Raw genomic sequence first — 10,576 nt, 5'->3', positions numbered from 1 at the left:
CATTCTTCCACACCATTTTAACTTATCAACTGCTCAACATGAGTAGTAGAATCAGGTGTGATAGGACTGGTCTTGAACAAAATGTTATTTTAAATAGTTAATGAATGTATGTTGATGCTTTGTGTATTTTCCAGGAACTCGGTTGTCTTATAAAAACATTTATCAGTTTCTCCCATATTGGCTCAAATGGGTTTCTGTTTTTTGTTTCCCTCTGTAATATATATATATATTTAATAAATACTGATTATAACATTATTTATATTGTAATTTCTGAATATTGTGTATTTTAATTAAACATTAAAGGCTATTTACATGTGGGAAATGATTTTCCATTACATGGGTGCACAATGGGTTGACTGGTGAGTCTTATTTCACAGTGAGTCCTGCAATAAGAGCTATAACGCTAATATTGGTGTAGACTCTACATAGTTGTGTTCTGTGGGTGTCACTGAGTTGACTGATATCCTACATCCCACCATGGGTGCACACTCCATAGGTAAGGCTGTACAGTCCGATATGAATGTCCAATACAGGCAATAGACTGACTGGGGAGGTGATTTCCCACAGTCAAAGTCCTGCAATAAGAGCTATGAGTCTAATATTTATGTAAACTCTTTGGAATTGTAATCTGTCGGTGTTACAGAGTAGGATTATACCCCATTTAATGCACACTCTATAGGTAAGGCTGTACAGTCCAATATTAGTGTTCAATACACACAATAGGTTGACTGGTGAGCTAATGTGACTAATTTCACAGTGGTTTCAGAGTCCTACAATAAGAGCTACAGTATGACGCTAATATTTGTTAAAGTCTTTGGAATTTTAATCTCTGGGTGCCACTGAGTAGGCTGTTACCAAATTTCATTGGTACACACTCTATAGGTAAGGCAGTATAGTGCGTAGATGTATGCCCCCAATGAAATTATGCAGTATACTATATCGACAGTGGGATGTTTTTTTTGACTGTTTATTGTCAATTAAAAGTATTGTGTTTTTATTTTTTATTTTTAAGTTATATAACAACATTCTAAACTTGTTTAGCATTATCTACCCCAAAATTGGCATTATTCCACTATTTGTAAACGTTTGGATCAGTTTCAATGGGGTAATTTTATTTTGAAGGCAAACAGCAAATTCGACTATTGTGGCTAATCCTTATTGTGGCTAGTTTCACACAGGTCCTGGTGAGGCACATTCTCTGAGATATAGTAACTCCTCCCTCTGGTGGCCACAATGAAAAACAACAATACAATTCACACGAACTGCCTTCATTCATAAAAATGGCACACAGGAAACTCACCATTTTTTTTTATCACACACACCTTGATGTGAATGCAATGAATAATTAAAAACAGTTTGACCAATTATATGAAACCAGCTGATAATGATTTAAACATTGCAATTATTTGGCATTTTCAGCGGTGTTTAATAAAAGTGAGTCACCAAATCAAATTTGTCCCATTTATTTATTTCTCCATTATTTTACCAGGTAAGTTGACTGAGAACACATTCTCATTTACAACAACGACCTGGGGAATAGTTACAGGGGAGAGGAGGTTGATGAATGAGACAATTGTAAACTGGGGATTATTAGGTGACAATAATGGTTTGAGGGCCAGATTGGGAATTTAGCCAGGACACCAGGGTTAACACCCCTACTCTTACAATAAGAGCCATGGGATCTTTAATGACCTCAGAGAGTCAGGACACCCGTTTAACATCCCATGCAAAAGACAGTACCCTACACAGGGCAGTGCATTGGGATATTGTGCACAGGGAATTGGGATATATTTTTAGACCAGAGGAAAGAGTGCCTCCTACTGGCCCTCCAACACCACTTCCAGCAGTATCTGGTCTCCCATCCAGGGACTGACCAGGACCAACACTGTTTAGCTTCAGAAGCAAGCCAGCAGTGGTATGCAGGGTGGTATGCTGCTGGCGATGCTTTGTAAACAACAAGTGTAGACGAACAGTGAAATGTTTACTTATGGGTCCTTCCCAACAATGCAGAGGGAAAAAAACTGTTCCTTTAGGTGCTCAGTTTCTTTGTGACCATCACCGCCAGTCAGTAGGAAAATGCTGTTGTCTACATGTAACATGCTTAAATTGAGCAATCCATTGGCTTTAGAAGTCAAGAGCCAGAGGCACCACTTACTCACATGTAATGCATACCAACAAACTTTGGGAAACTGCAATAAAGATTCTCAGATTGTCCAGATTGTCAGATTGAACAGACCTTTCCACATGAAAGCCTTCATAATGATCAAATCTGTGTTCAAGTTAGTAAATATAGGGACTGAAAGTGCAATGGCTTGTGTGAGGACCTGTACATTTACACTGAAATTATCATTCACATGGACTGTCTTCTTGCATTTTTAGAGGAATAATTGGATAACAACCCTACTACTGCCTATGTGTGTATTGGCAGGTACAATAATGATTTTACATGTTATTCATGGTTTAAATGATAACAGCTCAGAATAGCTGTAAATAAATGAAGCCTGAGAAAGCCCATGTTGGAAACCAAGGGAACAGGGACTGGACAACAATAGATTTCCTGTCAATGGGCTGACATGTCATTTGGGACAACTTGATTGGCAGGCCCTAGAACCACCTACCGCCCATGTCAGGAGTGCCCCAACTTCCTAGTTAATTACGTTTACATGATTAAATTAATATTATTTGATCCATAGTAAAGACACGAGAGTGTCTTTATCAAAAGCAATCACTTTTGCATGTAAATACACAGAATCCTACTCATTACTTCTCGTACTTAATTACGTAACTTTTGTTTTGGACTGACACCGCCGTAGGCTTTTAATGGTCACAAGGCTCACGCCGGGAGGTAGCCCGGTTCCAAAACCAATGCAATCAACTCTGATCTTGTACAAAACATGCCTACACGGGCACCCGGGCCAGATGAATCAAATCTCCTCACTGACAAAAGGGTCTACTTGTAGCTTTTGTCATGCATCAATGAAAGCAGTGATTGTGCTTTCATGAAAACTAGGAACTTAGAAAAGAACGAGGTCAAATCATGACGTCAGTCATCTTCAGGTCCGAGTTCCAGAAAGATGCCAGAATTTCCGACTTGGATTTCCGACTTGGATGACCATTCAAAGCAATTTTCCCTAGGCAAGAGTGCCTTCCCTGACATGCACCAGCTAACTGCCAAGATAAGCACCCCTAACAAATCAAATCAAATCAAATGTATTTATATAGCCCTTCTTACATCAGCTGATATCTGAAAGTGCTGTACAAAAACCCAGCCTAAAAACCCCAAACAGCAAGCATTGCAGGTGTAGAAGCACGGTGGCTAGGAAAAACTCCCTAGAAAGGCCAAAACCTAGGAAGAAACCTAGAGAGGAACCAGGCTATGAGGGGTGGCCAATCCTCTTCTGGCTGTGCCGGGTGGAGATTATAACAGACCATGGCCAAGATGTTCAAATGTTCATAAATGACCAGCATGGTCAAATAATAATAATCACAGTAGTTGTCGAGGGTGCAGCAAGTCAGCACCTCAGGAGTACATGTCAGTTGGCTTTTCATAGCCGATCATTAAGAGTATCTCTACCGCTCCTGCGGTCTCTAGAGAGTTGAAAACAGCAGGTCTGGGACAGGTAGCACGTTCGGTGAACAGGTCAGGGTTCCATAGCCGCAGGCAGAACAGTTGAAACTGGAGCAGCAGCACGGCCAGGTGGACTGGGGACAGCAAGGAGTCATCATGCCAGGTAGTCCTGAGGCATGGTCCTAGGGCTCAGGTCTTCCGAGAGAGAGAAAGAGAGAAAGAGAGAATTAGAGAGAGCACACTTAAATTCACACAGGACACCGGATAAGACAGGAGAAGTACTCCAGATATAACAAACTGACCCTAGCCCCCCGACACATAAACTACTGCAGCATAAATACTGGAGGCTGAGACAGGAGGGGTCAGGAGACACTGTGGCTCCATCCGATGATACCCCCGGACAGGGCCAAACAGGAAGGATATAACCCCACCCACTTTGCCAAAGCACAGCCCCCACACCACTAGAGGGATATTCTTCAAACACCAACTTACCATCCTGAGACAAGGCCGAGTATAGCCCACAAAGATCTCCGCCACGGCACAACCCAAGGGGGTTGCCAACCCAGACAGATAGATCACGTCAGTGACTCAACCCACTCAAGTGACGCACCCCTCCTAGGGACGGCATGAAAGAGCACCAGTAAGCCTGTGACTCAGCCCCTGTAATAGGGTTAGAGGCAGAGAATCCCAGTGGAGAGAGGGTAACCGGCCAGGCAGAGAGAGCAAGGGCGGTTCGTTGCTCCAGAGCCTTTCCGTTCACCTTCACACTCCTGGGCCAGACTACACTCAATCATATGACCCACTGAAGAGATGAGTCTTCAGTAAAGACTTAAAAGTTGAGACCGAGTCTGCGTCTCTCACATGGGTAGGCAGACCATTCCATAAAAATGGAGCTCTATAAAAGAAAACCCTGCCTCCAGCTGTTTGCTTAGAAATTCCAGGGACAATTAGGAGGCCTGTGTCTTGTGACCGTAGCGTACGTGTAGGTATGTAGGGCAAGACCAAATCGGAAAGATAGGTAGGAGCAAGCCCATGTAATGCTTTGTAGGTTAGCAGTAAAACCTTGAAATCAGCCCTTGCCTTAACAGGAAGCCAGTGTAGGGAGGCTAGCACTGGAGTAATATGATAACATTTTTGGGTTCTAGTCAGGATTCTAGCAGCCGTATTTAGCACTAACTGAAGTTTATTTAGTGCTTTATCCGGGTAGCCGGAAAGTAGAGCATTGCAGTAGTCTAACCTAGAAGTAACAAAAGCATGGATACATTTTTCTGCATCATTTTTGGACAGAAAGTTTCTGATTTTTGCAATGTTACGTAGATGGAAAAAAGCTGTCCTTGAAACAGTCTTGATATGTTCGTCAAAAGAGAGATCAGGGTCCAGAGTAACGATTAATTGTCAGATTCAACAGAAGATCTCTTTGTTTCTTGGGACCTAGAACAAGCATCTCTGTTTTGTCGATATTGGACTTGTTTTACTGTGGATATAGATACTTTTGTACCTGTTTCCTCCAGCATCTTCACAAGGTCCTTTGCTGTTGTTCTGGTATTGATTTGCACTTTTCGCACCAAAGTACGTTTATCTCTAGGAGACAGAATGCGTCTCCTTCCTGAGCAGTATGACGGCTGCATGGTCCCATGGTGTTTATACTTGCGTACTATTGTTTGTACAGATAAATGTGGTACCTTCAGGCGTTTGGAAATTGCTCCCAAGGATGAACCAAACTTGTGGAGGTCTACAATGTTTTTTCTGAGGTCTTGGCTGATTTCTTTTGTATTTCCCATGATGTTAAGCAAAGAGGCAGTTCGAGTGTAGGCCTTGAAATACATCCACAGGTACACCTCCAATTGACTTAAATTATGTCAATTAGCCTATCAAAAGCTTCTAAAGCCATGACATAATTTTCTGGAGTTTTCCAAGCTGTTTAAATGCACAGTCAACGTAGTGTATGTCAACTTCTGACCCACTGGAATTGTAATACGGTGAACTTTAAGTGAAATCTGTCTGTAAACAATTGTTGGAAAAATTACTTGTGTCATGCACAAAGTAGATGTCCTAACCGCCTTGCCAAAACTGTAGTTTGTTAACTTTTTATGGCTGCAATCCCGCTAACGGGATCGATATGTCAAAAGCCAGTGAAAGTGCAGGGCGCCAAATTCAAAAAGCAGAAATCTCAAAATTAAAATTCCTCAAACATACATGTGTCTTATATCATTTTAAAGGTATTCTTGTTGTTAATCCCACCAAAGTGTCTGATTTCAAATATGCTTTTCAGCGAAAGCACTACAAACGATTATGTTAGGTCACCACCAAACCACAATAAGCACAGCCATTTTTCCAGCGAATGATAGCTTTCACAAAAAGCAGAAATAGAGATAGAATTAATCACTAACCTTTGATGATCTTCATCAGATGACACTCATAGGACTTCATGTTACACAATACATGCATGTTTTGTTTGATAAAGTTCATATTTATATCAAAAAATCTGAGTTTACATTGGCGCGTTACATTCACTAGTTCCAAAAAACATCAAGTGATTTTGCATAGCCACATCGTTTCAACAGAAATACTCATCATAAATGTAGATGATAATACAAGTTATACACATGGAATTAGAGATATACCTCTCCTTAATGCAACCGCTGTGTCAGATTTTAAAAAAACTTTACGGAAAAAACACACCATGCAATAATTTGAGACGGCGCTCAGAACAATAGCCAAATTAGCCGCCATGTTGGAGTCAACAGAAACAAGAAAATACATGATAAATGTTTCCTTACCGTTGATGATATTCATCAGAATGCATTCCCAGGAATCCCAGGTCCACAATAAATGCTTGATTTGTTCGATAATGTCCGTTATTTATGTCCAATTAGCTACTTTGGTTAGCGCGTTTGGTAAACAATTCCAAAGTCACAAAGCGCGTCCACTATAACGTGACGAAATGTCCAAAAGTTCCATAACAGTCAGTAGAAACATGTCAAACGATGTACTGAATCAATCTTTAGAATGTTGTTAACATACATCTTGAATAACGTTCCAACCGGAGAATTACATCGACTTCAGTTGAGCATGGAACAGAGCTGCCTATCACGTGAACGCGCGTGGTCAAAGCATGGTCAGCTCGTGGCAGTGGTGACTAATTCCTGTCTCCTTCGGCCCCCCTTCACATTAGAGTCATCAGACAAAGTCAGACATCAGAAAACTCACCCATATCTCGCTGTAATTTCAATGAGAGCTTGGTTGAAAATCTGCCACCCTCAGAAAAATTCCAAACAGAAAGTGGAACTTCTCAGGTTTTTGCCTGCCATATGAGTTCTGTTATACTCACAGACATAGTTCAAACAGTTTTAGAAACTTCAGAGTGTTTGCTATCCAATACTAATAATAATATGCATATATTAGCAACTATGACTGAGGAGCAGGGCGTTTACTTTCATCCAAGCTACTCAATACTGCGCCTGCAGCCATAAGAAGTTTTGACAAGACATTTGTGGAGTGGTTGAAAAACGAGTTTTAATGACTCCAACCTAAGTGTATGTAAACTTCCGACTTCAACTGTATTTACTACATACAGGAGTGGTAAGTCAGTACTGATGATGTTGATTTATTTCCTTATGAACTATACTCAGTAAAATATTTTAAATTGTTGCATGTTGCATTTATTTATTTGTTCAGTGTGCATGCTAATAATGTTAAATTGTCTTTATATTAAAATCTTCTTTATATTTCACAAAATTTTTGGTCCCACAGGCTGTCCCAACACATAATGACATGAAAGTGAATTCTAAAAGTGTAAAAAGCCCTTAGTTGTCTCTAAAATGTTGTATTCTATACCCATCTGAAGATAAATAAGTTAATAATGTGTTTGATAAGGTTAATGATTCTCTCAGGGGACCCTAAGTGAAATTTAGGGGACACCACAGGGAACCACTGTACTACTAACTTATCTCCCTGCTTGCTTTAATGCTTCCTCTGTGTGTGTATCTCCTTTTTAAATGTATTTTACCTTTATTTAACTAGGCAAGTCAGTTAAGAAAAAATCTTATTTACAATGACGGCCTACCCCGGCCAAACCCTAACCCAGATGACACTGGGCCAATTGTGCACCACCCTATGGGAATCCCAATTACGGACGGTTGTGATTCAGCCTAGAATCGAACCAGGGTCTGTAGTGATGCACTGAGATGCAGTGCCTTAGACCGCTGTGGGATGGCATGGGCATTCCTTTGCAGACTGAGGACTGCCAATGCCATCTGTCAGCCTCATTACTCTCTGTAACAAAAAGCTATTTTTTTAAATGAGAACTCAGTAGCCCATAGTAGCCCATATTTTGGTTGTAGCTAGCTTAATTTCAGTCAACTACTCCTGCTGAGGTCAGGCTCAGTTCAATGTTAGCTTCTAACTTCATCCTGCTAGCTAGCAAGTTATAGCTAGCTACCTGGCTAACAGCCAGAGCCCTTCAGCTACCTAGACATCTAACTGAAATATCAGTGAATATTTACCAGTTGTGCACAGTGGTGTGTATTCATGGATGCCAAGGGAAGCCCCTCTCTGGGTTTCATAATTTTGCTTCAATTCGCAAGAGGCTGAATGTATCTCACAGGAAAAAGATCAGAGCGAGCGAAACACTGCCCCTCTTTCATGCTACGTGTTGGCCATCTATCTGATGCTGTCTGGTCCATACGAGTATGACGTTGTTGCCGCCCCTAGCATTGAAGGCAAAGGAAGCCAGCGAGCATCTGGCCTCCCTTGACAAAAAACTATAAAGAATTAGCCAATCAGCATTGAGGCAAACTATTATGACCAATGATTATAACAGCGATTCTGGTCCAACCATTCATACAGAAGTGGTCAGATGACGCAGATGCTATACTACAGGACTGTTTTGCTAGCACAGACTGGAATATGTTCCGCGATTCATCCAATGGCATTGAGGAGTACACCACCTCAGTCATCGGCTTCATCAATAAGTGCATCGATGATGTCGTCCCCACAGTGACTGTACGTATATATCCCAACCAGATCCATGGATTATAGGCAACATCCGCATCAAGCTAAAGGCTAGAGCTGCGCTTTTAAGGAGTGGGAGACTAATCCGGACGCTTATAAGAAATCTCGCTATGCCCTCAGATGAACCATCAAACAAGCAAAGCGTCAATACAGGATTAAGATTGAATCCTACTACATCGGCTCCGACGCTCGTCAGATGTGGCAGGGCTTGAAAACTATTACGGACTACAAAGGTAAACGCTGCTCAGTGATGCAAGCCTACCAGACGAGCTAAATGCTTTTTTATGCTCGCTTTGAGGCAAGCAACACTGAAGCATGCACGAGAGCACCAGCTGTTCTGGATGACTGTGTGATAACGCTCTCGGTAGCCGATGTGAACAAAACCTTAAAACTGGTCAACATTCACAAAGCCGCTTGGCCAGACGGATTACCAGGACGTGTACTCAAAGCATGCGCGGACCAACTGTCAAGTGTCTTCACTGACATTTTCAACCTCTCCCTGACCCAGTCTGTAATACCTACAGTTGGAGTCGGAAGTTTACATACACTTAGATTGGAGTCATTAAAACTTGTTTTTCAACCGCTCCACAAATTTCTTGTTAACAAACTATAGTTTTGGCAAGTCGGTTAGGACATCTACTTTGTGCATGACACAAGTCATTTTTACAACAATTGTTTACAGACAGATTATTTCACTGTATCACCATTCCAGTGGGTCAGAAGTTTACATACACTAAGTTGACTGTGCCTTTAAACAACTTGAAAATTCCAGAAAATTATGTCATGGCTTTTGAAGCTTCTGATAGGCTAATTGACATTTGAGTCAATTGGAGGTGTACCTGTGGATGTATTTCAAGGCCTACCTTCGAACTCAGTGCCTCTTTGCTTGACATCGTGGGAAAATCAAAAGAAATCAGCCAAAAGAATTGTAGACCTTCACAAGTCTGGTTCATCCTTGGGAGCAATTTCCAAACGCCTGAAGGTACCACGTTCATCTGTACAAACAATAGTACGCAAGTACTTCTCAGCTTCTTTGGAAGTTGCTCCTTGGTTTTGGGTATTCGGGTATGAATCACATTCACCCCCCTTTTTTACACTGCAAGCATATGAGTGAGTTTCAACAATGCCTCTTTTCTTCTTGAAGTTTCAACATCCATTATCTCAGCAACTGTTTGGTCATGTCCTGATTCCATGCTACTAGCTATGAAGACGTTAGAAGGCTAACTTAACTACACACGCTGAAATTTTTCGATAGTTAACGTAACTTTTGTACACTCACTTTTGTACATCGCCTTGGTCCGTACAATTGACCTTATTTTAGCACCCAAAAAACGTAATACTTCCAGATCAACTGTAATGTCAATACCACTGTAAAGCACAATTTCTCCACTTTCCAACAGAATCAATTACATGAACTCCACGCTGCCCGTTTCTGCATGATTCAAGAAGGCAACGAGCTCCGTCGGGTCTTTTTAAAAATGGCGGGTGGGGAAGCGAAACTAATGCGTGGTAGTGAGAAGGAGAGACGTGTGTGGCAAAACGGCGTTTTTTCACTCGATCTGTCCAACTTATCACCTTATTGCCTATAAAATGTGAATAAAACACTATAAAGAATTTATATAATGTGTCATTACATACCTATTTGAAGGTTTGTGTCGAATTTGAATCGGGTTTTTAGGGCGGTGCTAAAGTGATCTTCAGAAGTAAACACCGGCTCTGAGAGTCATGATGCTTGCAGTGATGACGCAAAAAATGACTAGGTATCCCCCCTTACCCCCGTCACTGTCCATTTCTTGTTTTTAAACGATGAGAGAAGTGCTACACCTGGTGGAGAGAGATTGTAAGACAGAAATAGTTGCTTTATGGGTGCTGTACGTTACGGCATGACACATCACGATGTAACAGAGGGTCAGTTTTTTAAAACTTTTCTCCAATACTATAGAGCCATTACCATGTCTATCAACGCTCAAATAGAAACGTAGTTCACACCCCAGA

This window comes from Salvelinus alpinus, chromosome 15 (genome assembly GCF_045679555.1).
Source record: "Salvelinus alpinus chromosome 15, SLU_Salpinus.1, whole genome shotgun sequence".
NCBI classification, from domain to species: domain Eukaryota; kingdom Metazoa; phylum Chordata; class Actinopteri; order Salmoniformes; family Salmonidae; genus Salvelinus; species Salvelinus alpinus.
This window is presented reverse-complemented; position numbering follows the sequence as displayed.